The sequence below is a fragment of the Ovis aries genome, chromosome 2 (assembly GCF_016772045.2).
Source record: "Ovis aries strain OAR_USU_Benz2616 breed Rambouillet chromosome 2, ARS-UI_Ramb_v3.0, whole genome shotgun sequence".
Lineage (NCBI taxonomy): Eukaryota > Metazoa > Chordata > Mammalia > Artiodactyla > Bovidae > Ovis > Ovis aries.
In genome coordinates this window covers 247,304,587-247,331,796 of record NC_056055.1, presented here as the reverse complement: position 1 = coordinate 247,331,796, position 27,210 = coordinate 247,304,587, and the positions used below count along the sequence as shown (strand labels likewise).

Below are 27,210 nucleotides of genomic sequence, written 5' to 3'. Positions count from 1 at the left end.
CTTCCGGCGCACCCCGCAGTGTAGAGCAGTGAGCTTGAGCGTGGGAGCAGGGGGGTGCATTTCAGGAGATGCACAGAAGAGCCACCGGGTGCAAAGGAGAGAGAGCACAGAAGAGCCACCGGGTGCAAAGGAGAGAGAGCACCAGGATTTCTGTTTGTATGTATTATTTTTATTTCTGTTGGGGAAACTGAATAACCACATACAAATGAATGGAGCAGGACCACTGTCTTACACAAAAATGAACTCAAGGTGGATTATAGATTCCAACACAGGATGAGTGGTTTCAGGTTCTGGTTTTAACTTCATGTGTTTTATTACGTGATTCTCATGCTGCCTTAGACTTTTTGTAAGTTAGCTACCCTAAAAAGTGATCTTCGGACTTCCTAGGCGGTCCAGTGGCTAAGAATCCACCTGCCAACGCAGGAGACGGGGGTTCAGTCCCTGGTCTGGGAAGATCGCACGTGCTACAGGGCAGCTGAGCCCGTGAGCCACGACTGCTCAGCCCACACTCTAGAGCCCGTGCGCCACAGCAGGAGCCGCCGCAACGAGAGGCCCTCGCGGCCCGACGGAGACCAGCCCGTGAACCGCGGCTGGAGGAAGCTCACCCGCAGCAGCAGAGACCCAGCACAGCCGGAGACAAATGAAATCCAGAAACGGTCTTTGCTGGCAGTTCTTTCCAAAACATCATAACCAACCAAATTATATTAAACAATCACTCACAAGGGAAGAAAAGACTTGAATGTAAGACCTAAAGCCGTAAAACCCCTAGAAGAAAGTACACGGGCTGAGCTTCTTGGCCTCCGTCTTGGTGATGATTTGGCCCCGAAAGCAGAGGCCACGAAAGCAAAGACAAACAAGTGGGGCTACATCAGGCTAACAAGCTTCTGCTTAGCGAACGGGACCATCCACAAAACTAGAAGGCAGCCTACCAAATGGGAGAAAATTTTTGCAAATCATATACCTGATAAGAGGCTGATATCCAAAGTGTATAAAGAACTCACATAATTCAATAGGCAAAAAAAAAAAAAAAATCCAATTAAATGCTTGTATTTTTGTGTCTTATACATGATACATTTGTGTGTATACGTATATAATTTATTCATAAATAAATCTCCATATAATGGACCTTTTTTGTGTGTGTATTTTAGAGCATGATCTTAAAAGTTGGGGACACTGGCCTAGCTGATAAATATTAACTTTTTAGCAGTTCTGGAATATCCAGTGTAGTTAGAGCTTTACTGTCCCTCTGGCTTCATAGACCACCTGCCCACACCCCAGCAAGTCATAGCAAGCCACATCTGTCCCCTAAATATCCATATTCTCCCCTCCAAGTCTTTGCACAAGCTGTTTCCTCTGCCAGAATTTCCCACCACCCCACCCTCTTCACTTCCTGGCTAACGTGTACCTGTATCTCAAGACTCAGATCAAGTGACATCTCTGCCAGGAAGCCTTCCTGGGTACACACCCCCTTGTGAGCCCAACCCATCCAGGCTGGGTGTCCCTCCTCTTTGTTCCCATAGCACCCTGTGCTTACCTACACAACACTACAACACTAACCATGTGACTCCATAACTGTCAGTTTATCCCTTCACGACTTTCTCGAGGTAGGGGACTGACTGCCCTCCAGATCTGGATCCCTAGTGGCTGCCCAGCCCAGCGCCTGCCGCGGAGCCGTCTCCTGGTAAATGGCGACAGAATAAGCAGTATGGCGCACACGTGGACTGCACGTTGTCAATGCCGGGCACTGGCTTTAGACCTTCAGCAGGCAAGCCGCCCCCAAGAGCCAGGTATTTCTGTTGTGCCCATTTTATAGATGAGGAAATGGAGGCAGTGGAAAGGTAAGTAACTTGCTGCGTTCACGTAATGATTGGCAGAGCCTGAATTTGAATCCAGGTAGATCGGTTTCAGAACCCATGCAATCAATCGCTGTGTGAGCCACTCAGTGAAAGAATGATTGAACGAAGGGAGGGATGAAGGAAGAAAGGAATGAACAGTTAAATACAGGAGGGAGTAAATGAATGCCCGTGACCTGGCATCGTGAGGCCATGTCCAGCCTGCTGTGCAGACACCAATCAACTGCTCTGTCAGTAGGATGCCTTAGTCATTTTCCACTTTGCACTATTCTCAAAATTGTAGTCAGTGCTTAAGAAGGAACCAAAATCTTAGCTCCTAAAGAAAAGGATAGTGTAAGATAATTAAATAGAGCATTTAGGAGTCCCACTACGGGATCAGAGACAGAGGGGGGATTTTAAGGGAGTTTGGGAGACTGTTGTAGGCCAATGACTACTCAGGAAAAGAATCCAGTAACCTAGCAACAGTTTACACTACTCTGAAGGAAGACCAGGTGCATCTAAGCGCCAGGCACACTCAGGCCACAAGCCCTGATTGGTAAAGCACAGGACAGTAGATATGGGGTCTGAATCTTGTTACATGAAGCCAGGGAGTTAATGGTCCTTGAAAAGCAGCATTTCTGCATATAGTTAATACAGGAATACAGGTAAAAGGTGAAAAAACTGGGGGAAAGGGGAAATTGCACGGAAACCCGAGGTGAAGTACCATATTTCATTATACGTTACCGCCCTTTTGCTAATATACATATGATTTCAATCACGCGTGACAGTCCTGCTTAGACCGTATAGGGTCAAAGGAGAATGAAAGCCTGGTGTCTGCCCAAGAGGGAGGAAGAGGGTGGCCTTCTCCCCTCCCCACTTTTTCTTTGATTATACAAGGGTAGCCCTCCTTTTTCTTGGGACTGCACTCCCTTGCCTGCCCACTTGAATTTCTCACAAGCATCTCATGCCAATAAACTCACTCTTCACCTCTTTGCCTCACACTGAACTCTGTGATGAGAAAAAAGAACCTGAGCTTCAGTAAGTCCTGGCACCAGGTGAGGGGTTTAAATTAAAAGACAGTGGTTTCGAATCCCCCCCAGGTCAGGGACTGCGGGGTCAAGTCCCACCCTGAGGTGTGTCTGGGTTCAGGTCCCACCTAGGAGGGTAGTTTCACTTCCTCCTCAGCCTTTTACTGGCTCCAACCAAGCTGTCCCATCCCCAATACTTCCTCTCTCACAGCGTGTAGGGCTGTAGAGCGTTAGAGCTGCAGGCTGCGCTGAGAGCCCTCAGTTTTGCAGATGGGAAAACTGAAGCTCCGCGTGGTAAAGCAACTTGTGAAAGGTCACACAGCAAGTTAATCGCAGAGTCGAAGTGGACCCGGCCACGTGGTTTCCCGTCTGCCTCTCTCTACTAAACCGCCTCTGTGCATCTGCTTCCGGCTTGTCCGTCAAGAGGCACTTTGAGCAAAAGCGCTGCGGACAGGTTTAATGATTTCTCAAGAGCAGACACGACCCCAGACCTGCTTCTGCGTCCATTTGAAAAGGTCATGGGAACAAGGGAGGTGAGAAATTCAGCGTGGAAGGCTTGCGATTTCCTCCAGGCAGAGAAGTAACTGACACCATCACTGACAACTCGCCACGTGCTGGGCGCGATGTGCTTCCTTGTGTTATCCCTCTTAATCCCCTCAACAGAGATAATCACCCCCAGCTTACAAGCAAATTGAGGCTCAGAGAGGGAAACAGAGCGACCGACTCCAATTTTTCTGGAACCATCCCTGTTTTACAACTGAAAATCCCATGTCACAGGAACCCCTCTGTCCCAGGCAAACTAGAATGTTTGGTCACCTGTGGGGTAAGTAGCCCACTCAAAGAATTGGATCCCAGAGATTCCAGCCCAGACCTGACGCCAGGTCTCAGGCTATCACGCTGTGCTGCGCCTCTGGGCAAATAGATAAACCCAAGAGGAAGAAATAAGCACATAGACAAGCAAGTTGGGATGGAGAGGGAAGTGGGCTGGAGGTGAGTGGGTACGGAGGAGGGGCAGCTCTGAAGGCAGGTCAGCCCTGGGTCGCCGCAGCTGAGTTAAGCCGTCTGGGAGGTCAGAGGCTGCTGGCTGACCTGCCAGGCAAGGATGAACAGAGGTTGTTCTATTGCTCCCTCCGTATCCCAGGAGGAGTCTGTTGACCACGATAACAGTCCTGTTATCTCTGCCAGAGGGGGGCAAGTAGAGCCCCAAAGGGCAGGGGCTCCCCACCCAAGAGGCCCCCGGGAGACCAGGACCTCTCTGCTCAGGTATTGGATCTCTGTGTTGCCAGGAAAAGGGCGTCACAGTGAGAACCAGCGGCTGGAAGTCAGACACGCCGGGTGCTGTCTCTCGCTACCCTCTCGGTCCGCATCACCTCCACCCAACAGAAGAGGATGCTGAGGCTCAGAAGCTGTGACATCCACTCACACAGCACGGCAGTGATGCTGCATGCCAGCAAACCCCAGCTCTCCCTGCCCCCGCCTTGCTGCTCTTCCCTGCACAGGGCTGTAAAATAATGACACAAAGGCGGACTCTGTCCCGGGAGCGGGTCTGTGTGGTCCTGTCCCCACACCACACCTCCTCCGCCCCCTCCTCTCCCTGGCTGACTCCTCGCCGTCCTTGGACACCAGCTTGAGGGCCCTCGCCTGCAGGCAGTCTGCCTGATCTCCAGCCTGTTTCAGAAGCCCCGGGGCCTGTGCTTGGGCAACGAGGGTTCTTACGCTTTAGGTTGTAGCAGGCCCTTGTCAGTCTCCCCCTGCACTAGGGCACCCAGGGGCCAAGAACTGATGGCCCCCCCGCCAGAAAAAAATAAACATATTTAGTACATTGCAAGGTCATCTGTAGCTGCTCCCGAAACAGTGGCAGCCTGCAGGCAAGGGCCCACTAAAGACTGTTCTAGCAAATGCCTCTGCTTCACCCACTCCGCCCAACCCCATGACCCCTTGACCTTCATCTGTCCCCTCACGACTCAAGGTGTGGTCCCTGGATCAGCAGCATCAGCACCACCGAGGACTTGTTGGAAATGCAGAACCTCAGACAACCCAGACCCCTGGCGCAAAGCAGAGCTTCATTAGCTCTTGTTTTGGATTGGAACCTTGCTCCAAACCCTACTATGTGGCACCCATCATCCCCATTCCTAGCTGGGGAGCTGGGCTTCAGGGAGGGGAAACGACTTTCTCCAGGTTTAACAGCCAGGAAATGATAGACGTGGGTTTCGAAACTAGGGTTCGTCGCCCTCTCAGGCTGATGGGAGTTAGTACTGATATTCCACATGGTGGAAAGAGATGGGAAATCTGCATCTACCAAGCATGCGCTCCATGCGAAGCCCTTCACCTGGCTCATCTCTTGTGATCTCCCCGACCCCTTTATGAAGTAGGGGGTAGGCAGTCTCATTTTACATTTATGAGAATACAAGACTCAGACGGGCAGGGGGGATCTTGGCCAAGGACCACAGCCAGGAAATGGCAGTACTGGGGCAGAACCCAGTTCTGTTTACCTGAAGCCAGCATGAGGCCTGTTCCTGACCCATAGGAGCAGAGCCGTGGATAGGGCTGCGGGGGGCGGCTGGTTCCCTGCTCCAGCTCCCTCCCGTCCTCTCCCACCTTGGAGAGCCTGTGGCCTTGGATCAAAATTCACACGTCCTTTCCCTTTCTGACCCTCTGCCTTCATTCAGCTTAATCGTTAACCACTTCCAACAGAGCAAAAACACCTGCCTATCACAGCAATCGATCGGCCCCCCGTGTAAGACGTCACCCCAACCATTTCCAGCAGCTGCCGGCAGTACCGGGAATTCCTGGGATCGCCCTCGTGGGGGCCTGGGGCTCACCTTGCAGGTCCTTCTGTGTGTGCTCCTGGATGTGCGTCTTCGCAGCAGACAGCTCACGGGGTGGTGAACACAGGGGTGGGACCTGAGAGGCCCGTTCCCACGGCAGCCCCGTCCCTCTCGCTGCTGAGGTTTGGGCAGATTTCTCAGCTTCAGCTTCTCCATCACTAAAATGAGCAGGTGATCTCCCTGCAGTAAACAGCCCAATCAAAGAATGGACCCAAGACGTAAATAGACATTTCCCCAAAGAAGACAGACAGATGCCCCAGGGGCACGTGAAAAGATGTCCAGTGCCACTAGCTGTCAGAGGAATGCAAACCAAACTACAGTGAGGCACCTCACAAGCTCAGGACGGCCATCGCTGAAACAGTCTACAAACAAGTGCTGGAAAGGGTGCAAGGAAAAGGGAACTAACTCCCTGGCTCTGTTGGTGGGAATGTAAATTGATTCGGCCTCTGTGGGGAAGTACGGAGGTTCCTAAAAAAGCTGAAAGGAGAACTGCCATACAACCCAGCAGTCCCACTCCTGGGCACACACCCTGAGAAACCACGATTCAAAAGGACACAGGCACCCCAACGTTCACTGCGGCACCGTTCACAACAGCCAGGACATGAAAGCCACCTAGACGTCCACTGACAGATGAGTGGAAAGAGGAGATGTGGGGGGGGGGGGTGTGTACATGGAATGCACTTAACCATAAAAAGGAACGGAATTTTGGTCATTTGTAGAGACGTGGATGGACCTAGAGTCTATCATACAGAGTGAAGCAAGTCAGGAAAACAAAACCAAATATCGCATATTAACACCTCTAGTAGATCAGCTGGTAAAGAGTCCACCTGCAACGCGGGAGACCCCAGTTCGATCCCGGGGTCGGGAAGATCCGCTGGAGAAGGGATAGGCAGGCTACCCACTCCAGTATTCTTGGCCTTCCCCGGTGGCTCAGCTGGTAAAGAATCTGCCTGCAATGCAGGAGACCTGGGTTCAATCCCGGGGTCGGGAAGATCCCCTGGAGAAGGGAAAGGCTCCCCACTCCAGTATTCTGGCCTGGAGAATTAGTTCCATGGACTGTGTAGTGCATGGGGTAGCAGAGTCAGACACAACTGAACAACTTTCACTTTCAACACATATGTGCGGAATCCAGAGAAATGGTACAGATGAACCTACTGCAAAGCAGACACAGAGACACAGACATAGGGACCCAGAATACATGGACACCGAATGGGAAAGGGGGGTGAGACGAATTGAGAGACGGGGTTGACAGACACGCACTGCTGTGCCTAAAACGGATAGCTAGTGAGAAGCTGCTGAACAGGACAGGGAGGCCTTTGTGAAATAAAATAGGTGGGTGACAGCTTCCCAGCGACCGTGAGGAGTATTCGGAGTGTGTGGACGTGGCTGGAGGGTCGCAGTCCCCACTGACTGTGCTCAGTCGTGTCCGACTCTTTGTGACCGCACGGGCTGTAGCCCACCAGGCTCCTCTGTCCATGGGATTTTTCAGGCAAGAGTACTGGAGGAGGTAGCCATTCCCTTCTCCAGGGGATCTTCCCGACCCAGGAATGGACATGTATCTCCTGGGACTCCAGCACTGAAAGTGGGTTCTTTTTTATGTTTATTTGTTTATTCATTTATTTGGCCGGGTCAGGTCTTAGTTACATCCTGCCGGATCTTTTGTTGCGGCTCCAGGACTCGCCAGTTGCAAGGGCTTAGTTGCAAATGGATTCTTTATCGCTGAGCCCTCAGGGAACCACCCCCCCCCCACCTCCCACACGCACACCAAGAATCAAAACAGAGCTCAGGACTGTCTGCAGAGTTAGTTGGTGACAGTATCAGCGCAGGGCCTGGAGCCGCAGGAATGGCTCAAGCGCAGAAGTGTCTTTAGAAGAAGAGGCGGAATGTGGACTCCCGCGGTGGCACTGCATGAGTGCCCTGTGGAGCGGTGCCCGGGGGTGCCCGGGCGGGGGCCTGGTAGCTCTGGCTGCAGGCACCAAGGGGTGAGCAGAGTGCTAAGGGCAGCCTTTCCTCACCTTCTGCAGAAACCTGCGGACCCAGTGGACCCCTCGGGGGCCGGAAGCCTTGGAAACCAGCTCTTGGCATGACTCCCCCCATTCCTTCAGATGGCCCTGGCCGCTGGGGCCGCTGGTGACTTTGAGAATGAGAGACACGGGCTGCTGATGAATGCAACCAGGATTTGTGAGCCCTGGGGGCCCAGGAGGCACCCTCGGACTCCCAGACCCAACCACGTAAAGTCTGGCGAGACCAGGTGTCTGAGGGGCAGTGGGCAGCCAGACCTGCCGAAACTTGGGTGTGAGCTATTAACACAAGCCTGCTCATCCACGAGGCTGGAGAGACAGGTTCCAGATAAAGAAGGGCTTGTACTCAAGAGGGGGAGGGAAGCGCCCTGGATGCCCAGCTGGCAAAGCTGGGGCTTCAAGTCGAGAGCCCTCCCGGACCTGGACTCGGGGCGAAAGGCACACCCAGGGGGCGCCCCCGAGAAGCCCTTATAAAGTGAAACCTTCTCTGTGAGTCAGCCGGGGCCTGGCCAGCCCAGCACATTCACTGGAAAGGTATTCTCTTTTCAGCTCTTTTCTGCCCTTTCACTGCTGGGGAGGTGAGGTCATCGCTAGTAAACACTCTGCCTTGCGGTGAATTTCCTCTGAACGCTCTGCTTCTGCTTAACACGCCAAACCTCGAGGGAAGCTGGCAGCTCAGAGTTGGACAAAGGGCACTGGGCTGAGTCGGAGGCCTGGCTTTGAGTCCCAGCTCAGCCCCTTTCTAGGTGTGAGAATTTGCCAATGCAAGCCCCATCTCTGGGCCTCCGTCCCTCTGTTGATAAAATGAAGTCACTGCTCCTGGAAGGAGTCTAAAGAAGTACTCAGCACCACACACTCATCCAGTCAACACATATCTATTGAGTGCTTACGTGTGCAAACTCTACGGTAAGGACCATGGAAATCAAGGTCAGGTAACACACACGTGGGGCTGCCTTGGAGGCTCAGTGGTGAAGAACCCACCTGCCAAGGCAGGAGAAGGGGGTTCAGCCCCTGGGTCGGGAAGATCCCCTGAAGGAGGAAATGGCAACTCACTGCAGTGTTCCTGCCTAGGAAACCCTATGGACAGAGGAGCCTGGCGGGCTGCAGTCCATGGGGTTGTGAAAAAGCTGGACACCACTTAGCAACTTACAAATAGCTGTGAAAAGAAGAGAAGCGAAAAGCAAAGGAGAAAAGGAAAGATATAGGCATCTGAATGCAGAGTTCCAGAGAATAGCAAGGAGAGATAAGAAAGACTTCCTCAGTGATCAATGCAAAGAAATAGAGGAAAAGAACAGAAGGGGAAAGACTAGAGATCTCTTCAAGAAAATTAGAGATACCAAGGGAACATTTCATGCAAAGATGGGCACAATAAAGGACAGAAATGGTATGGACCTGACAGAAGCAGAAGATATTAGGAAGAGGTGGCAAGAATACACGGAAGAACTGTACAAAAAAGAGCTTCACAACCCGGATAATCACGATGGTGTGATCACTCACCTAGAGCCAGACATCCTGGAATGTGAAGTCAAGTGGGCCTTAGAAAGCATCACTACGAATAAAGCTAGTGGAGGTGATGGAATTCCAGTTGAGCTATTTCAAATCCTGAAAGATGATGCTGTGAAAGTGCTGCACTCAATATGCCAGCAAATTTGGAGAACTCAGCAGTGGCCACAGGACTGGAAAAGGTCAGTTTTCATTCCAATCCCAAAGAAAGGCAATGCAAAAGAATGCTCAAACTACCTCACAACTGCACTCATCTCACATGCTAATAAAGTAATGCTCAAAATTCTCCAAGCCAGGCTTCAGCAACACGTGAACCATGAACTTCCAGATGTTCAAGTTGGTTTTAGAAAAGGCAGAGGAACCAGAGATCAAATTGCCAACATCTGCTGGATCATGGAAAAAGCAAGAGAGTTCCAGGAAAACATCTATTTCTGCTTTATTGACTATGCCAAAGCCTTTGACTGTGTGGATCACAATAAACTACGGAAAATTCTGAAAGAGAAGGGCATACCAGACCACCTGACCTGCCTCCTGAGAAACCTATATGCAGATCAGGAAGCAACAGTTCAAACTGGACATGGAACAACAGACTGGTTCCAAATAAGAAAAGGAGTACGTCAAGGCTGTATATTGTCACCCTGCTTATTTAACTTATATGCAGAGTACATCATGAGAAACACTGGGCTGGAAGAAGCACAAGCTGGAATCAAGATTGCTGGGAGAAATATCAATAACCTCAGATATGCAGATGACACCAATCTTATGGCAGAAAGTAAAGAGGAACTAAAAAGCCTCTTGATGAAAGTGAAAGAGGAGAGTGAAAAAGTTGGCTTAAAGCTCAACATTCAGAAAACGAAGATCATGGCATCTGGTCCCATCACTTCATGGGAAATAGATGGGGAAACACTGTCAGACTTTATTTCTGGGGCTCCAAAATCACTGCAGATGGTGATTTCAGCCACGAAATTAAAAGACGCTTACTCCTTGGAAGAAAAGTTATGGCTAACCTAGATAGCATATTTAAAAGCAGAGACATTACTTTGCCAACAAAGGTCCGTCTAGTCAAGGCTATGGTTTTTCCAGTGGTCATGTATGGATGTGAGAGTTAGACTATAAAGAAAGCTGAGCACCAAAGAACTGATGCTTTTGAATTGTAATGTTGGAGAAGATTCTTGAGAGTCCCTTGGACTGCAAGGAGATCCAACCAGTCCATTCTGAAGGAGATCAGCCCTGGGATTTCTTTGGAAGGAATGATGCTAAAGCTGAAACTCCAGTACTTTGGCCACCTCATGCAATGAGTTGATTCATTGGAAAAGACTCTGATGCTGGGAGGGATTGGCGGCAGGAGGAGAAGGGGACGACCCAGGATGAGATGGCTGGATGGCATCACCAACTCGATGGATGTGAGTTTGAGTGAACTCCGGGAGTTGGTGATAGACAGGGAGGCCTAGCGTGCTGCGCTTCATGGGGTCGCAAAGTCGGACACGACTGAGCGATTGAACTGAACTGAACTGAACTGGCAACTAAAGAGCGACAACAGGACACACGTTCTGTCTCACACATACACACACACGGTTCCCACTGTCTGCCCTGGGAAGATTCACATTCTGGTGAAGACAGATGGGAGTCACACGATCCTATAAATGCATGTTACGATGCGGCTTGATGGGAGCTGAGCTCTGTGGTGACCCAGTCTGGCTGTGCAAGGCAGGACAGGGGAGGCCTCCAGAGGAGCGGTGATGAATATGGAAAACATGCCCTGGCATCCCGCAGCTGGAGGGCAGGTGGGAGCAGAGCCCACAGGAGAGGAAGATGCGGCGGTCGTCCCCAGCAAGACAGAAGGCCAGCAGGCCTGGAGCAGAGGCGGGCGCCTTCCCGGCCGCTGGTGCAGGAAGGGTGGAGCCAGCGCCCAGCAGGCAACTTCTGGCCTGGAGGGTCCAGGCCAGCTCTTCCCCCAAAGCGTTCCACTGGCTTTGCAGAGACGTTCCAAAATATCAGTGGGTGAGATTTAATTTGGGGCAAAATCAGACACCACCATCTACTTGATGATAATATGGACCAAAGGCAACAGGTACAGAAGAATTTACAACCGAAAACATTCTCTCCCCTTCCTTTTATTTTTCTGTGATTCGAAAAAGCACCGCCATGGTTTGATTTTAGTGATAGACTGTGTCAGCCCAGGGGACAGGAGAGCAGTTTTCCGTAGGAGGCCCGTGTGAGCCCAGCTAAAGTCGGTCCTGAGTCACGGGACAGTGTGCCCGGGGCAGCAGGAGCTGCTGAAGGAGGCCGGGAGGACCCCTGGGTGGCTGCCAAAGAGTAAATCACATTGGCCATGGTTCCTGTCCTTCCATTCTGAGAGCAGAAGGAGATTCAGGCCCCAGGTCTCGGCAGTACTTGTCTTACAAAGTATTCGTTGTCTACAAGGAAACACGGTGGTAAGCTCCTTGATGTCGATCGTGGGAATGATGTTTCTGGATATGACGCCAAAAACAAAGGCCAAAAAACCAAAAATAAACAAGTGGCTCCACATCAAAATAAAAAGCTTCTGCACAGCAAAGGAAACTACCCACAAAATGAAAAGACAACCTATGGAACAGAAGGAAATATTTGCAAATCATGTATCTGTTAAGAGAACAGCATTTAAAATATGTTAAGAACTCATGCAACTCGATAGCAAAACACAAACACGCCAAAAGAAACCCAAACAATCTGGTTAAGAAATAGGCAGACTTTGCAGCAATATGGAGGGCCTTCATATTAAATGAAGGAAGTCAGACAGAGAAAGACAAATAGTGTGAACTTATTCCGTTCAGTTCAGTTGCTCAGTCGTGTCTGACTCTTTGTGACCCCATGGACTGCACCACACCAGGCCTCCCTGTCCATCACCAGCTCCCGGAGTTTACTCAAACTCATGTCCATCACGTCGGTGATGCCATCCAACCACCTCATCCTCTGTCGTCCATTTCTCCTCCCACCTACACTTTGCCCAGCATCAAGGTCTTTTCCAGTGAGTCAGTTCTTCGCATCAGGTGGCCAAAGTGTTGGAGTTTCAGCTTCAGCATCAGTCCTTCCAATGAATATTCAGGACTGGTTTCCTTCAGGATGTCCTGGCTGTACCCTAGCACTAGCTTACGTGTATTGAGCACTTATCATATGCCAAACCTTGAATCGAGGTCTTCATACTCTCATCAGTTGACCCTTACAACGCTGTTATGTGGAGTTGATGCGAGTTAATTAGGGCAGTGTTTCCAAAGTGTGGTCCTTTGGAATCAGCAGCATCAGCATCATCTGGAAATTTGCTAGAAATGCAGCTTCTAGGATTCCCACCAGGACGTTCCAAATCAGAGATCCTGGGAGGTCAGCACCCCCGTGGGGGCCAGCAATCTGTGCTTTACCAAGCTCTGTGGGTGATTCTGATATCCAAGCCCTGAACTGAGGGGATACATGCCCCGGTTTCTCAACGGCATCCTCAGAGTTGAGGCTTAAAAGTTAGGTCCCGAGTTACTGAGTCACACAGGGAGCTCAGTCGGCCCCCTGTGTCACTCGACAGCCTCGAGGGTAGGATGGGGTGGAGGGTTGTGGGGGAGGTTCAAGAGGGAGGGAATATATGTATACTGTGGGTGATTGATGATCTTGTATGGAATAAGCCAACACAATATTGTAAAACAATTATCCTCCAAATAAAAATAAAGTTTCAAAAAAGTTATGCCCCAAACCAATCCAGCTAAGGCCTGATCAATAACAGGTCTATAATGTGGCAAAGGCAGGCTTTTCAACCCACCGCAGTGAGGGAGAAGACGCAGCAAAGGAACCAAACAGAAGAAGAGGTTTCCGGAGAACTCTGGAGAAGGGCGGCGTTCAGGTGGAGTTGAAATGCAATGTTCTGACGGCATCACAACGAAGCAGGGCTATGTTTGAAGGGACTGACCTCAGGTCTAGGTGGCAATGTGGACTCAGAGTCCTGTTTCCATGGAAACCGCAGAGTGTAGCTAGTGTAGGAAGGCTGTGGCCCTGCACTAGGTCTGGAAGGCAGGGCTGCTCCCCGTGCCAGTGACTCAGACCCTCGGGGCGAGAACGAGATGTTTGCTTCATACATTCCAGCCTTCTCCAAAACTCCTACTGATAACGTCTAAAGCAGCAAACGGGATGTGGTAGCCACTGGTTTTTACAGAGCTGTATCTCGGTAGGAGAAAAGTGAGTTACAGTGTCTTACAAGAGCAGTCTCTCTGGCTGCAGGAGAACGGCTTACCTGTTCCCCTGCAGCTGGCTTTGCTCTGTCATTCCCGACAGACCGGTGGCCGGCCAGATTTGCGCCTTCTCAGTCCACCCCTGCTGGGAAATGTTAAATGAACTATCATGCAAAAAAGTGCCTAGAACACTGCCTGGCAAATAATGAATATAAACCCTGATTTTATATTGTATACAATATAAGTTAATGTAAGTACATATATTAAATACTATATATTTAATAAGGGATTAATATCCAGAATATACAGAGAACTCCTCAGGAAGCCCCTTGACATAGGTCTGGGTGATGATTTTTCAAAAAACCGATGCCAAAAGCAACAGAAGCCAAAAATAAAAGCCTCTCAAAGGGAATCATCAGGATTGTCCTGGCAGTCCAGTGGTTAAGGGTCCACCTGCCCATGCAGGGGACATGGGTTTGATCACTGCTCTGGGAAGATTCCACGTGCTGAGAGGCAGCCAAGCCCGTGTGCCACAACTACGGAGCCCGGAGCCCAGAGCCTGTGCTCCACGACAGGAGACACCACCGCCATGGGCAGCGCTGACCGCACCCAGAGAGAAGGCCCTGCCGGCTGCACCTGGGAAGCCTGTGCACAGAGTGAAAACCCAGCACAGTTGATAAACCTGAAGCTTTTAAAACTTTCCTAAAAAAGCAAACCATCAACAAATGAAAAGGTAACCTACTGCATGGGAGAAAATATTTGTAAATCACATATCTGATAAGAAGCTAGTATCTAAAATATATAAGGAACTCATGCAACTCAATTGCATAAAAAGCAAACCATCCAATTTAAAAATGCGAAGAGGAACCAAATAGATATTTTTCCAGAGAAGACATACAGATGGCCAATAGGTAGATGAAAAGATGCTCAACGTCAATAATCGTCAGGGAAATGCAAATCAAAATCACAACGAGATTTTACCTCATACCTGTTAGAACGGTCACAATCAAACAGGCAAGAGATAACAAGTGTCTGTGAGGATGTGGAGAAAAGGGACCCTTTATGTAATGTTGGTGGGAATGTAAATTGGTGCAGCCATTATGGAAAATATTATGAAGTTTCCTTTAAAAAACTGACAATAGATATGATCCGGCAATCTCACTTCTGGGTGTTTATCTGAAGAAAATTAAAACACTAGCTTGAAAGGGTCCATGCACCTCCATGTCCACTGGAGCATTATTCACAACAGCCGAGGTACGGAAACAACTGCAGCGTCCATCAGGGGATGAGTAAAGAAAATGTGGGGCGGGGTGGAATGCCATCGAGCCCCAAAAAAGAACGAAATCTTGCCGTTTGCAACATGAGTGGACCCCAGGGGCATTATGCTAAGCAAGATAAGTCAGAGAAAGCAGTGCTATATGACATCACGTATACGTGGAATCTAAAACAGAAACGAAAGAAAGAAACTCATGGATAGAACAGACTGGTGGTTCCCAGAGGTGAGGGCAGAAGACGGAATAAATGCGTGAGATGGGTCAGAAAGCACAAACTTCCAGGTTATAAAGTGGAAAAGTCATGGGGATGTTACGTATGGCATGATGACTGTTACTAATAACACTGTATTGCAGACTTGAAAATTGCTAAGAGAGTAAAAAGCTCTCGTCACAGGAAAACTATGTTAACTAGACTTACTGCGGCGGTCATCACAATGTATACAAATATCAAATCGTCACATTGCACAACCAGAACATTACTGTTGCGCATCAATGATACCTCGATTTAAGATGAGTAAATAACCCCTATACCTCAACAGTAACAACGACAGAAAGTCAGCCTGAGTTTTCAATGGACAAAGAACTTTACACAGCCACGTCTCCAAAGGAGACATACGAGTGGCCAATAAGCACATGGAGAGTGCTCAGCGTCACTCGTCGTTAGGGAAATTCCAGTCAGAACTGAAAGGAGACACCACTGCACACTCATAGGCTGTTCTGACAGACTAAAGATAACAAACGTTGGCGAGGATGCAGAGAAATCGGAACCCTTGCACGCTGCCGGAACAGCTGCTGCAGAAAGCATTACAGCCGTTCTTCAAAAAATCAACCAGATGATCATGTGATCCAGCAACTCCTCTTTGCGTATCTGTCCAAAAGAAATGGAGCGTAGATATGCATACCCATATTCACAGCAGCATCATTCACGATAGCCAAGAGCAGAAACAACCCAGTGTGAAACAATCCAAGATGAGCGGGTAAGCCAAAGGCTGTACGTCCACACGGTGGAGGTGGTGGGACGGCGCCACCAGCTCAATGCGCATGAGTCTGAGCAAGCTCCAGGAGAGAGAAGGACAGGGAAGCCTGGCGTGCTGCAGTCCGTGGGGTCACAAAGAGTCGGACACGACTTAGCAACGAACAACAACAAACGAGAAAACAAAGGAACATCATTATTCAGCCTAAACAGGGTGGGAATTCTAACACATCTGCGACGTGAATGAGCCGCGAGGACATCATGCTAAGTGAAATAAGCTGGTGGCAAAGGACAAATCCTGTATGATCCTACTCGGATAGCCAGCATAGTAAAATTCAAAGAACCAGAACATAGAATGGTATTTACCTGAGACAGGAGGAGATGGAGACTTGTTGTTGAACGGATACACAGCTGTTTTTGTTTTGTGTGGGGTTTTATGGCTGAGCTGGTGGTGTGTGAGATCTTAGTTCCCCAGAGGCTGAACCCAGGCCTTAGTGAAAATGCTAACCACTGGGCTGCCAGAGAATTCCCTGTGTACACAGTTACAGCTGGGGAAGATGAAAAATTTCCAGAGGTGGGTTATGGTGATGGCTGCACAAAAATGTGAAAGTACTTAATGCTGCGGAGCTGTATGCGTAAAAATGGTTAAAATGGAAGACTTTGTGTTGTGTGCATTTCACCGTAATTAAAGTATACATCAAATTATTCCCTTTTAAAATGTATATGGCTGAAAAGATATAAAAGGATATATCTTTAATGTTACCAATAACTATCTCTGGCAATTCATTATGAGTGATTTGAGAAAGTTATCTTATTTTCTAAATGTTTAAACTTGGTGAGCTGTACAATAAAACACAGTTCTGCAAAATTACAAAGGGCAAGATTTCTAGTAATGTCTTCATGAGAAGATAGAGCATTTTTTCTTCACAGAAAACAAGTATAAAACTAGACAAAATCATTCTTCTAACAGTACTGGAAAATGACCAAAGGCGGGTAACAACTTGAAAAATCTTTATTCAGGAAAGATTGCTCACAGAGGCCAGGAAGCGAATTTTTGGCCTTTATCCTGAAGAGGCCAGATCTCTCCAAGCAAGGGCAACAAAACCCCACAGCTTCATTGGGCAGAGACGGTGGGCACGGTTCAAGGGTGGCATACTTAACAGGGAGATCTGAAAATGAGCGTCATATGTGATGATTACTTCATTTCAACTTGACCAGGCTAAGGGATACCCAGAGAGCTGGTAGTTGTTCAGCTGCTAAGTTGCATCCAGCTCTTTGCAGCCTCACGGACTGGAGCACGCCGGGTTCCCCTGTCCTTCACTATCTCCCGGAGTTTGCGCAGATTCGTGTCCGTTGAGTCCGTGACGCTGCCTCACCATCTCATCCTCTGCCACCCGCTCCCCTTTGGCCTTCAGTCTTTCCCAGTATCAGGGTCCTTCCCAAGGAGTCAGCTCTTCGCATCAGGTGGCCACAGTACTGAAGCTTCAGCTTCAGTATCAGCAACTAAATTTCACTCATTCTCACCCATTTTGGTTCACTGATGGCTAAGATGCTGATATGTACCCTTCCCATCTCCTGCCTGATCACATCCACTTTGCCTCGGTTGGTGGCTCTCACATGCCAGGTTCCTGTGCAATGTTGTTCTTTACAGGATCGGACTTTACTTTCACCACCAGACACATCCACAGCTGAGCATGATTTCCACTTTGACCCAGCCGCTTGGGCCCCTCCGCTTCATCCTTTCTGGAGCCATTAGTAATTGTTCCACGCTCTTCCCCCAGTAGCATTCTGGACACCTTTCAACATGGGGGGCTATTCTTCTGGTGTCATCTCCTTTTGCCTTTTCGTACTGGATAGCTGGTGAACCATTATTTCTGAATGTGTCTGTGAGAGTGTTTCCAGAAGAGAGTCGGTGGACTAAATAAAGAGGATAACCCTTGCCGATGCAGCTGGGCACCATCCAGTCCTTTGAGGGCCTGAATAGAACAGAAAGGCAGAGGAAGAGGGAGTTCGCTCCCTGTGCTTGAGCTGGGACATGCAACTTCGGCCCTCAGACACCAGCATCCCGCGTTCTTAGGCCTTTGGACTTAGACCGGAATTTCAACCATTCGCTCCCTGATGCTCAGGCCTTCAGACTTGGGCTGAATCACACTGGCTTTCCTGGTTCTCCGGGTTGCAGATGACAGACCATGCAACTTCTCAGCTGCCATTCTGGGGTGAGCCAACTCCTAGATTACATCTTCTATTTATCTATATTTATATCTATATGTCCCACTTTTCTCTATCTCTGACGAACCCTAATACACCACAGAGTTATTCTTCACACACCTTCAGCTGAATGCTAACTAAGCATCAGTGGGGGTTAACCCAGAGAAAATGGAAGCCCTAGGACACTTGAAAACTTCCTCCCTCTTCTTCTTAGCCTGAACATGGAACCTTTGAATGAGCTCCTCAACCCACCCAGAGCTCAGGTTTCAAAAGATTAAACCCTTATTGGCTCGAGGTGTCTGAGCATAACCTATGCCCACTCACTGGCTGACCTTGAACTACTCAGACATAGGGAAGGGCCCTAGGGAGCCAAGCTGAAATAGAAAAAAAAAAAAAGAAAGTGAGAAAAAGATTAACAGGTTCATATTGTGGGAGAGACAGAGGTTGCAGCTTGGGTCCAGGCAAGTTAATTGCCTACTGAAACAGAAAAATCAACAACTTCAGAAAAACAAAATAATCTAGAGTTGCCGCAATGTATTATATACAACATCAGGTTTTCAACAAAAAATTACTATACAGGCAAAGAAACAGGGAAGGTGACCCATATCAGAGGTGGGTGGGCAGGGGGGGCGGGGTAGGGAAGCAGCCACTGGAAACTGACTCAAAGTGGACCTAGATGTTGAATATGTTAATAGATTTTCAAAAGCTAAAAAATAATATAAATATGTTCGAGAATTGCAAGAATATGTATTCAAAAAAGTAAAGAAAAATGTACTGAGAGTGAATAAATAGAAACTGAACATAGAACTAAAAAGTAGTTTAAGGTCAAATAGAAGTTCTAGAGCTAAAAAGTACAGTAACTGGAGAAAAATGTTTAAATACACCAGATGGGCTCCGTATGAAACGTGAGATGATGGGAGAGAGACACGATGGACTTGGAAGATGTATCAGTAGAGATTCTCTGAGCTGAAAAGCACAGCTTGAGGGGAAAGGTTGAGGAAACATCAACAGAGTCTCAGAAATCTCTCCAACAATATCAAACACTGCAACACATGTTTCATTAGAGCCCCGAGAGAGAAAAGAGAAGCAGGGAGAGACACATTTGAAGTATGATGGCCCAGATCTTCCTAAATCTGGTGAAATACATTTGCTGAAAGATCCAAGAATATCACCAGGAAGGATAAACATAGAGAATCGCATCCATCATAGTCAAGCTGCTCAGAGGCAAAGATAAAACCCTGAAAGCAGCAAGAGAAAAAGACACACCGCGTGTAGAGAAACAGTGATGTGACAGGCAGCCGAGTTCTCACCAGAAACAACGGAGGCCAGAAACCACTGGAATGGCATGTTCACAGCGCAGAAAGAGAACCCCTGTCAGCAAAGAATTCTCTATACAGTAAACTGCCCTTCAAGTTAGGGTAAATGCCGGGAGGGACTGGGGGCAGGAGGAGAAGGGGACCACTGAGGATGAGATGGCTGGATGGCATCACGGACTCGATGGAAATGAGTCTGAGTGAACTCCAGGAGTTGGTGATGGACAGGGAGGCCTGGCGTGCTGCGATTCATGGGGTCGCAAAGAGTCGGACATGACTGAGCGACTGAACTGAACTGAAAGACATTTGCAGATAAATAAATACGAAACAAATTTGTTCCTAGAAGATCTGCATTATATTAAAAACTAAAGGAAAACTGAATAGAAACGTCTGACGGGAAATGATACGTGAAATATCCAAACACACATGCTGGAACTCAGACCACTGAAACTGGTAGTGGTGTGATGCAGTCTCTCTTTTGTTTCATTAATTTCCTTCAAAGATATGTGACTGTTCAAGGCAAAGGTTATTACGCTGTGCAGCTAGGTTTACAACACATATAGATGCGTGTGCGTGTGTGTGTGTGTGTGCGCACGTGCGCAGACACACACAGGCTCAGTCGTGTCCAACTCTTTGCAACCCCGTGGACTGTAGCCCCCCAGGCTCCTCTGTCCATGGGATTTCCCAGGCAAGAATCCTGCAGTGGGTTGCCATTTCCTCCTCCAGGAGAAATTCCTGACCCAGGGATCGAACCTGCGTCTCCTGCATCGGCAGGCGGATTCTCTACCGCTCAGCCACCTGGGAAACCCATATAGATATAATATCTGTGGTAATAACAGCACAAAGAAAGGAGGTAATTGAACTACAGTGCTACAAATTCGGTGAAAGTTAGCCATTATTAATTTGAATTAGATTGTGACAACGTGAAACACGCATATTGCAATGCCTAGAGAAATCACTGTGGCTCAGATCATGACCTCCTTATTGCCAATTCAGACTTAACTTGAAGAAACTGGGGAAAACCACTAGACCATTCAGGTACGACCTAAATCAAATCCCTTATGATTATACAGTGGAAGTGACAAGTAGATTTAAGGGACTGATTCTTATAGACAGAGTGCCTGATGAACCATGGACGAAGGCTGTGACATTGTAGAGGAGACAGGGATCAAGACCATCCCCAAGAAAAAGAAATGCAAAAAAGCAAAATGGCTGTCTAAGGAGGCCTTACAAATAGCTGAGAAAAGAAGAGAAGCGAAAAGCAAAGGAGAAAAGGAAAGATATAAGCATCTGAATGCAGAGTTCCAAAGAATAGCAAGGAGAGATAAGAAAGCCTTCTTCAGCGATCAATGCAAAGAAATAGAGGAAAATAATAGAATAGGAAAGACTAGGGATCTCTTCAAGAAAATTAGAGATACCAAGGGAACATCTCATGCAAAGATGGGCTCGATAAAGGACAGAAATGGTCTGGACCTAACAGAAGCAGAAGATACTAAGAAAGGTGGCAAGAATACACAGAACTGTACAAAAAAGATCTTTACAACCCAGATAATCACAATGGTATGATCACTCACCTAGAGCCAGATATTCTGGAATGTAAAGTCCAGCAGGCCTTAGGAAGCATCACTATGAACAAAGCTAGTGGAGGTGATGGAATTCCAGTTGAGATGTTTCAAATCCTGAAAGATGATACTGTGAAAGTGCTGCACTCAATATGCCAGCAAATTTGGAAAACTCAGCAGTAGCCACAGGACTGGAAAAGATCAGTTTTCATTCCAATCCCAAAGAAAGGCAATGCCAAAGAATGCTCAAACTACCGCACAATTGCACTCATCTCACACTCTAGTAAAGTAATGCTCAAAATTCTCCAAGCCAGGCTTCAGCAATACGTGAACCATGAACTTCCAGATGTTCAAGCTGGTTTTAGAAAAGGCAGAGGAACCAGAGATCAAATTGCCAACATCTGCTGGATCATGGAAAAAGCAAGAGAGTTCCAGAAAAACATCTATTTCTGCTTTATTGACTATGCCAAAGCCTTTGACTGTGTGGATCACAATAAACTACGGAAAATTCTGAAAGCGATGGGCATACCCCACCACCTGACCTGCCTTATAAGAAACCTATATGCAGGTCAGGAAGCAACAGTTAGAACCGGACATGGAACAACAGACTGGTTCCAAATAGGAAAAGGAGTACGTCAAGGCTGTATATTGTCACCCTGCTTATTTAACTTATATAAAGAGTACATCATGAGAAACGCTGGGCTGGAAGAAGCACAAGCTGAAATCAAGATTGCCGGGAGAAATATCAATAACCTCAGATATCCAGATGACGCCAATCTTATGGCAGAAAGTGAAGAAGAACTAAAGAGCCTCTTGATGAAAGTGAAAGAGGAGAGTGAAAAAGTTGGCTTAAAGCTCAACATTTAGAAAACGAAGATCATGGCATCTGGCCCCATCACTTCATGGGAAATAGATGGGAAACAGTGAAAACAGTGGCTGACTTTATTTTGGGGGGCTCCAAAATTACTGCAGATGGTAACTGCAGCCATGAAATTAAAAGACACTTACTCCTTGGAAGAAAAGCTATGACCAACCTAGACAGCATATTAAAAAGAAGAGACATTACTTTGCCAGCAAAGGTCCATCTAGTCAAGGCTCTGGTTTTTCCAGTGGTCATGTATGGATGTGAGAGTTGGACTGTGAAGAAAGCTGAGCGCCAAAGAATTGATGCTTTTGAACTGTGGTGTTAGAGAAGATTCTAGAGAGTCATTTGGACAGCAAGGAGATCCAACCAGTCCATCTTAAAGGAAATCAGTTGTGAATATTCATTGGAAGGACTAATACTAAAGCTGAAACTCCAATACTTTGGCCACCTGATGTGAAGAACTGACTCATTGGAAAAGACCCTGATGCTGGGAAAGATTGAGGGCAGGAGGAGAAGGGGACGACAGAGGATGAGATGGTTGGATGGCATCACCGACTCAATGGAAATGAGTCTGAGTGAACTCTGGGAGTTGGTGATGGACAGGGAGGCCTGGCGTACTGCAGTCCATGGGGTCACAAAGAGTCAGACACGACTGAGCGACTGAACTGAACTGAACTGAACTGAACTGATCAAATTACCGATGATATTTTTCACAGATGTAGAACAAGTTATCCTAAAATTTATATAGCATCATAAAAGATGCAGAATTGCCAAAGCAATCCTGAGGAGAGAAAACAAAGCAAGAGGCATAATCCTCCTAGACTTCAGAAAATGCTACAAAACTGCAGATATCAAAACAGCATAGTATCGGCACAAAAACACGCATATGACTCAATGGAACAGAACAAAGAGTCCAGAAATGAGCCCACACGCCTATGGACAACTAACCTTTGACAAAGGAGGCACATACAATGGGGAAGGACAGTCTCTTCAACAAATGATGTTGGGAAAGCTGGACAACCACTTGTAAATCAAAGAAGTTAGAACACACCCTCGTATCATATATGAAAATAAGCTCAGATGGCTTAAAGACTTAAACATGTGACATGACACCGTGAAACTCCTACAGGAGCTCATATGCGAAACATTCCCTGACATAAATTGTACCAGTGTTTCCTTAGGTCAGTCTCCCAGGGCAATAGAAATAAAAACAAACAAATGGGACTTAATCAAGCATACAAGACTTTGCTCAGCAAAGGAAACCATACACAAAACAATCAGAAAACCCACAGAAGGGAAAAAACAGGTGCCGATGATGGGCCCAACATGGGCGTGATTTCGAACATATGCAAACAGCACATGCAACTCGATGAAGAGAAAGAAACAGCCCGGTCAAACAAGCAGGAAGAAGACCTAAGCAGGCATTTCTCCAGAGAAGACATGCAGACAGCCAGTGGGCACACGAAAACACGCCCCAAGTCGCTGACTATTCAGTTCAGTCCAGTTCAGTCGCTCCGCCCTGTCCGACTCTGCGACCCCATGAATCGCAGCACACCAGGCCTCCCTGTCCATCACCTGAACTCCCGGAGTTCACTCAGACTCGCTTCCATCGAGTCAGTGATGCCATCCAGCCATCTCATCCTGGGCCGTCCCCTTCTCCTCCTACCCCCAATCCCTCCCAGCATCAGAGTCTTTTCCAATGAGTCAACCCTTCGCATGAGGTGGCCAAAGTACTGGAGTTTCAGCTTCAGTATCAGTCCTTCCAAAGAAATCCCAGGGCTGATCTCCTTTAGAATGGACTGGTTGGATCTCCTTGCAGTCCAAGGGACTCTCAAGAGTCTTCTCCAACACCACAGTTCAAAAGCATCAATTCTTAGGCATTCAGCTTTCTTCACAGTCCAACTCTCACATCCATACATGACCACTGGAAAACCATAGCCTTGACTAGACAGACCTTAGTTGGCAAAGTAATGTCTCTGCTTTTGAATATGCTGTCTAGGTTGGTCATAACTTCCCCTCCAAGGAGTAAGCGTCTTTTAATTTCATGGCTGCAATCACCATCACCATGGCCGCTAATTATTAGAAAAATGCAAATCAAAACTAGAATGAGGCACTGTCTGACATGGTCAGAGTGGCCAGGACTAAAATGTCTACGAACAGCAAATCCTGGAGAGGGTGTGGAGAACAGGGAACCCTCCTACGCCGTTGGTGGGAAAGTAAGTTGGTGCAGCTGCTATGGAAAACAGTATGGAGACTCCTCAAAATACGAAAACCAGAATTACCATGTGACCCATAAACGCTACTCCTGGGCATACAACCATAAACTAGAATTCAAAAACATCCACGCACCCCTGTGTTCACAGCAGCGCTATTGGCAACAACCAAGACAGGAAGATGAGCTAAATATCCATCAACAAGTGAGTGGACAAACAAGACGTGGTGCCTGTATGCAGCGGGATACTATTCAGCCGGAAGAGTGAAATGATGCCGTTTGCCTCAACGGAAATGGACCTAGAGATGATGATACTAAGTGAAGTAAGTTAGAGAAAGACAGACATCATGTGATGTCACTCATACACAGAGTCTACAGGTTAGAAACACAAAACTTATCTACAAAACAGAAACGGACTCACAGAGAACGAATTTATGGTTGGGGAAGTAAGAACAGACTGTGAGTTTGGGATTGACATATTCACACTGCTACATTTAAAAATAGACAACCAAGGCTCTACTGCCTCTCATAAGTAACTCAGCTCAGTACTCTATAATAACCTAAACAGGAAAAGAATTTGAAAAAAATAGATACAGGTATATGTATAAATGGAATCACTTTTCAATATAGCTGAAACTAACGCAACCTTGTTAATCAACTGCACTTTAATCAGTTCAGTCGCTCAGCCGTGTCCGACTCTTTGCGACCCCTCCGACTGCAACACGCCAGGCTTCCCTGTCCATCACCAACTCCCAGAGCTTGCTCATGTCCGCTGAGTTGGTGATGCCATCCAACCACCCAACCATCTCATCCTCTGTCATACTTCAATATAAAATAAAATTCTTTTAAAAAAGGGAAAAAATCTCTGACCCTCAAAAACGTTAGAGTCAGCAAAGAAAGCCAGACGACAAAGACCACATACTGTCTGATTTCATTGATGTGAATTGCTACGAAAGGGGCTTCCCTGGTGGTTGAGGGTGAAGTGTCTCCTGCAATGTGGGAGACCTGGGTTCGATCCCCAGGTTGGGAAGATCCCCTGGGGAAGGAAATGGCAGCCCGCTCCAGGACTGTCGCCTGGAAAATTGCATGGACAGAGGAGCCACGGGATCGCAAAGAAAAGCGCAACTGCAGGGACAGAATCGCGTGAGAGGTAACCTGGGGCCAGAGGGGATCCGGGCAGTGCCAGAAGTGTGCTGAGCCGCGACTGCGGGTGCGGATGCGTGCATGCACCGAAATTCGTGGCACTGTCCGCGTAAACCGGGTGAAATGTGTGGAATGCAAGTTACAACCTCAGTAAGCCTGTGAGAAAACAGGAGACAAGAAATTTGTGATGGAATGTAGAACTGTGGGAACCAGGAGCAATGCTCTGACCCATCGTCACATCTGGGCTGACACTCATGTGCTACAAATTGCCAGCTTCCTGGACAAGGTTGGCTGAGAAGATGAGCTGCATGGAGACGGTGCCCCGTCCAATGGGGCAGAAAGGCATGTGACTCCGTCATTTCAAAGCAATGCGGCAAGGCTTCATCGGAGCTCCAAGATCCACAGATGCGCGGAGGAGAGGAGCGTCAGCCTTTCCGGGAGAGGGGAGCCCTCCGGGGCGGCACGGGGCATCCTCGGAGCTGGGACAGTGGGGGCATCAAGATGGTGCCTCCTCTTCCTGCCCACCCAAGTGCAGGATGGCTCTCATTTCTCTTTTCCTTAAAGTATTAAAACGTGACTTTGCCTAGAGAGCTCCCCGATACTTCTCAGAATCATCAGTCTCTGCAGGGTGTTGCAGAAACTGGGTTGGGGGTTTCCCTGGGGGTCCAGTGGCTGAGAATCCACCTGCCAATGTAGGGGGCGTGGGTTCGATCCCTGGTCCGGGAAGAGTCCACATATCAGGGGGCTGGGGGCCACTAAGCCCGTGAGCCGCAGCTGGAGAGCAGCCCACATATGCTGCAGCTAAAGAAGGCTTCACGCGGCAACGAGGGCACGGCGCAGCCAGCAAAGGAGCGACAGGAAGGGGGCACCTTTCCTTTTAATAATGATTCTGAAAAACCGGGTTGGGCATCTCTATTCTAAATTCCGAGGGCAGCTGTGGCGACCACCCTCCTAGACGCTGATGCTGATTCAATCTCGGTGGAGTCCGGGAGGGAGTAGGTAGCGATAAGGAGAACACTGCCAGCAAAGAGACCATCTGTGCAAAGGCCCTGTGGCAGGACCTGGTGCGTTCTGGGAACTGAGCAGAAGCCTGTGTGAGCAAGGCCAAAACGGAGGCACCGAGGTCTGGGGTACAGACTGCTGTGTCCTAGGGCAGGGCGATGTCTTGCGAAGTTATCCAGCTCCATTACCGCCTCTAATTGTCTCAGAGTCGCTCTGTCCCGGCTCCCTGGGTAACCCCCTAAGGGCAGAGCCTGTGCTTCACACAGTTGCTTATAAGCCTACAAAGGAGGGGAGGGATGTTTACCGCAAGTCTCCTCTGTAATTTGTGGGCGTTACAGCCTTCAGTTCTTACACGGTGAGTGATTGCATCATCCCCATTTAAGGATAAGGCGGCCAAGGTCCAGAGAGGGCGAGTGACTTACTCAAAGTCACACAGCAAGGCAGAGCTGGGATTCAAAGCACAATCTGCCTTGCCCAAGCCCCGCACCACATCTAGTTCCAAGAGCCAAGAGCTGTCAGACGTCCCGGGGCAGTGAGGCTGGGCCTGACCACCTTATTGGGCTTATTCCCTAAACCTCGGAACCAGGACAGGGGGCAGCAGGTGGGCAGCTGGCTCGCTGCCCCAGTTCCCCTGGCAGTAAGGACAGGCACGATCGTCTCGGGGGTGACTAAGGCTGCAAAGATGTGCCGAAAGTTAGACGAGTGACTAAGAGGAAGGAAGGGGTGTCCCCGCGCCGTCCCATCCCTGCCCCGCGTGGCCATTTCCCAATCCCTCTACTGGTTTGACCGAGCTGATGGGCGAGAGGGCGGAGGGGCATGTGGGCGCACAGGAGCGGCGGCAGGAAGGAGGCTGGGCCGGGAGCCGGGCGTGACTGTGACAGCCTCCTGCCCTGCCCCACGCCCCTCGGCCCACGTGGGGCTGCCCCCAGCTGGCCTCGCGCCTCAGCCCCTTACTCCACAACGAAGCCCAGCTTCTCGCCTGGCGTCTGCAGGCGGCTCCCCAGGTTCATCCTCCAATCTTCTGCTCCTCCAAACTGCCTTTCCAGGCCCCACCTCATCTGCCCTTTGGCCAGGCAGGTCTCCTGCCTCCTCATGATTCCGCTTCTGTTGCCCAAGGATGTTGACCTTTGATTCTTGAAATGCCCAAACCAGCTTCTTCTTCGTCCCCAAGCCACCCATGGTCACCTCAATCCAGGAGACTCGGGCCAAGGCAGCCTGGGGTTTTGAATCGCCCTTCTGGGGGCCTGTCCTGGCTCCTG

At 48.6% G+C, this 27,210-nt stretch overlaps 2 long non-coding RNA genes across 2 annotated transcripts in view; one reads left to right on the top strand and one right to left on the bottom strand.

The window, feature by feature from the left end:
- LOC121818790 (uncharacterized) overlaps positions 1–6,065 on the bottom strand; it is a 36,079-nt gene extending 30,014 nt beyond the window's left edge. Inside the window, exon 1 of the long non-coding RNA XR_006058910.1 lies at positions 5,683–6,065. This is a non-coding gene — a long non-coding RNA (uncharacterized LOC121818790). The remainder of the gene's footprint in view (positions 1–5,682) is intronic.
- On the top strand, positions 1,578–4,688 carry LOC121818791 (uncharacterized). The gene is made up of 2 exons (XR_006058911.1): positions 1,578–3,683; positions 4,147–4,688. It is a non-coding gene; the product is annotated as an uncharacterized LOC121818791 (long non-coding RNA).
- Positions 6,066–27,210: the final 21,145 nt, after the last annotated feature.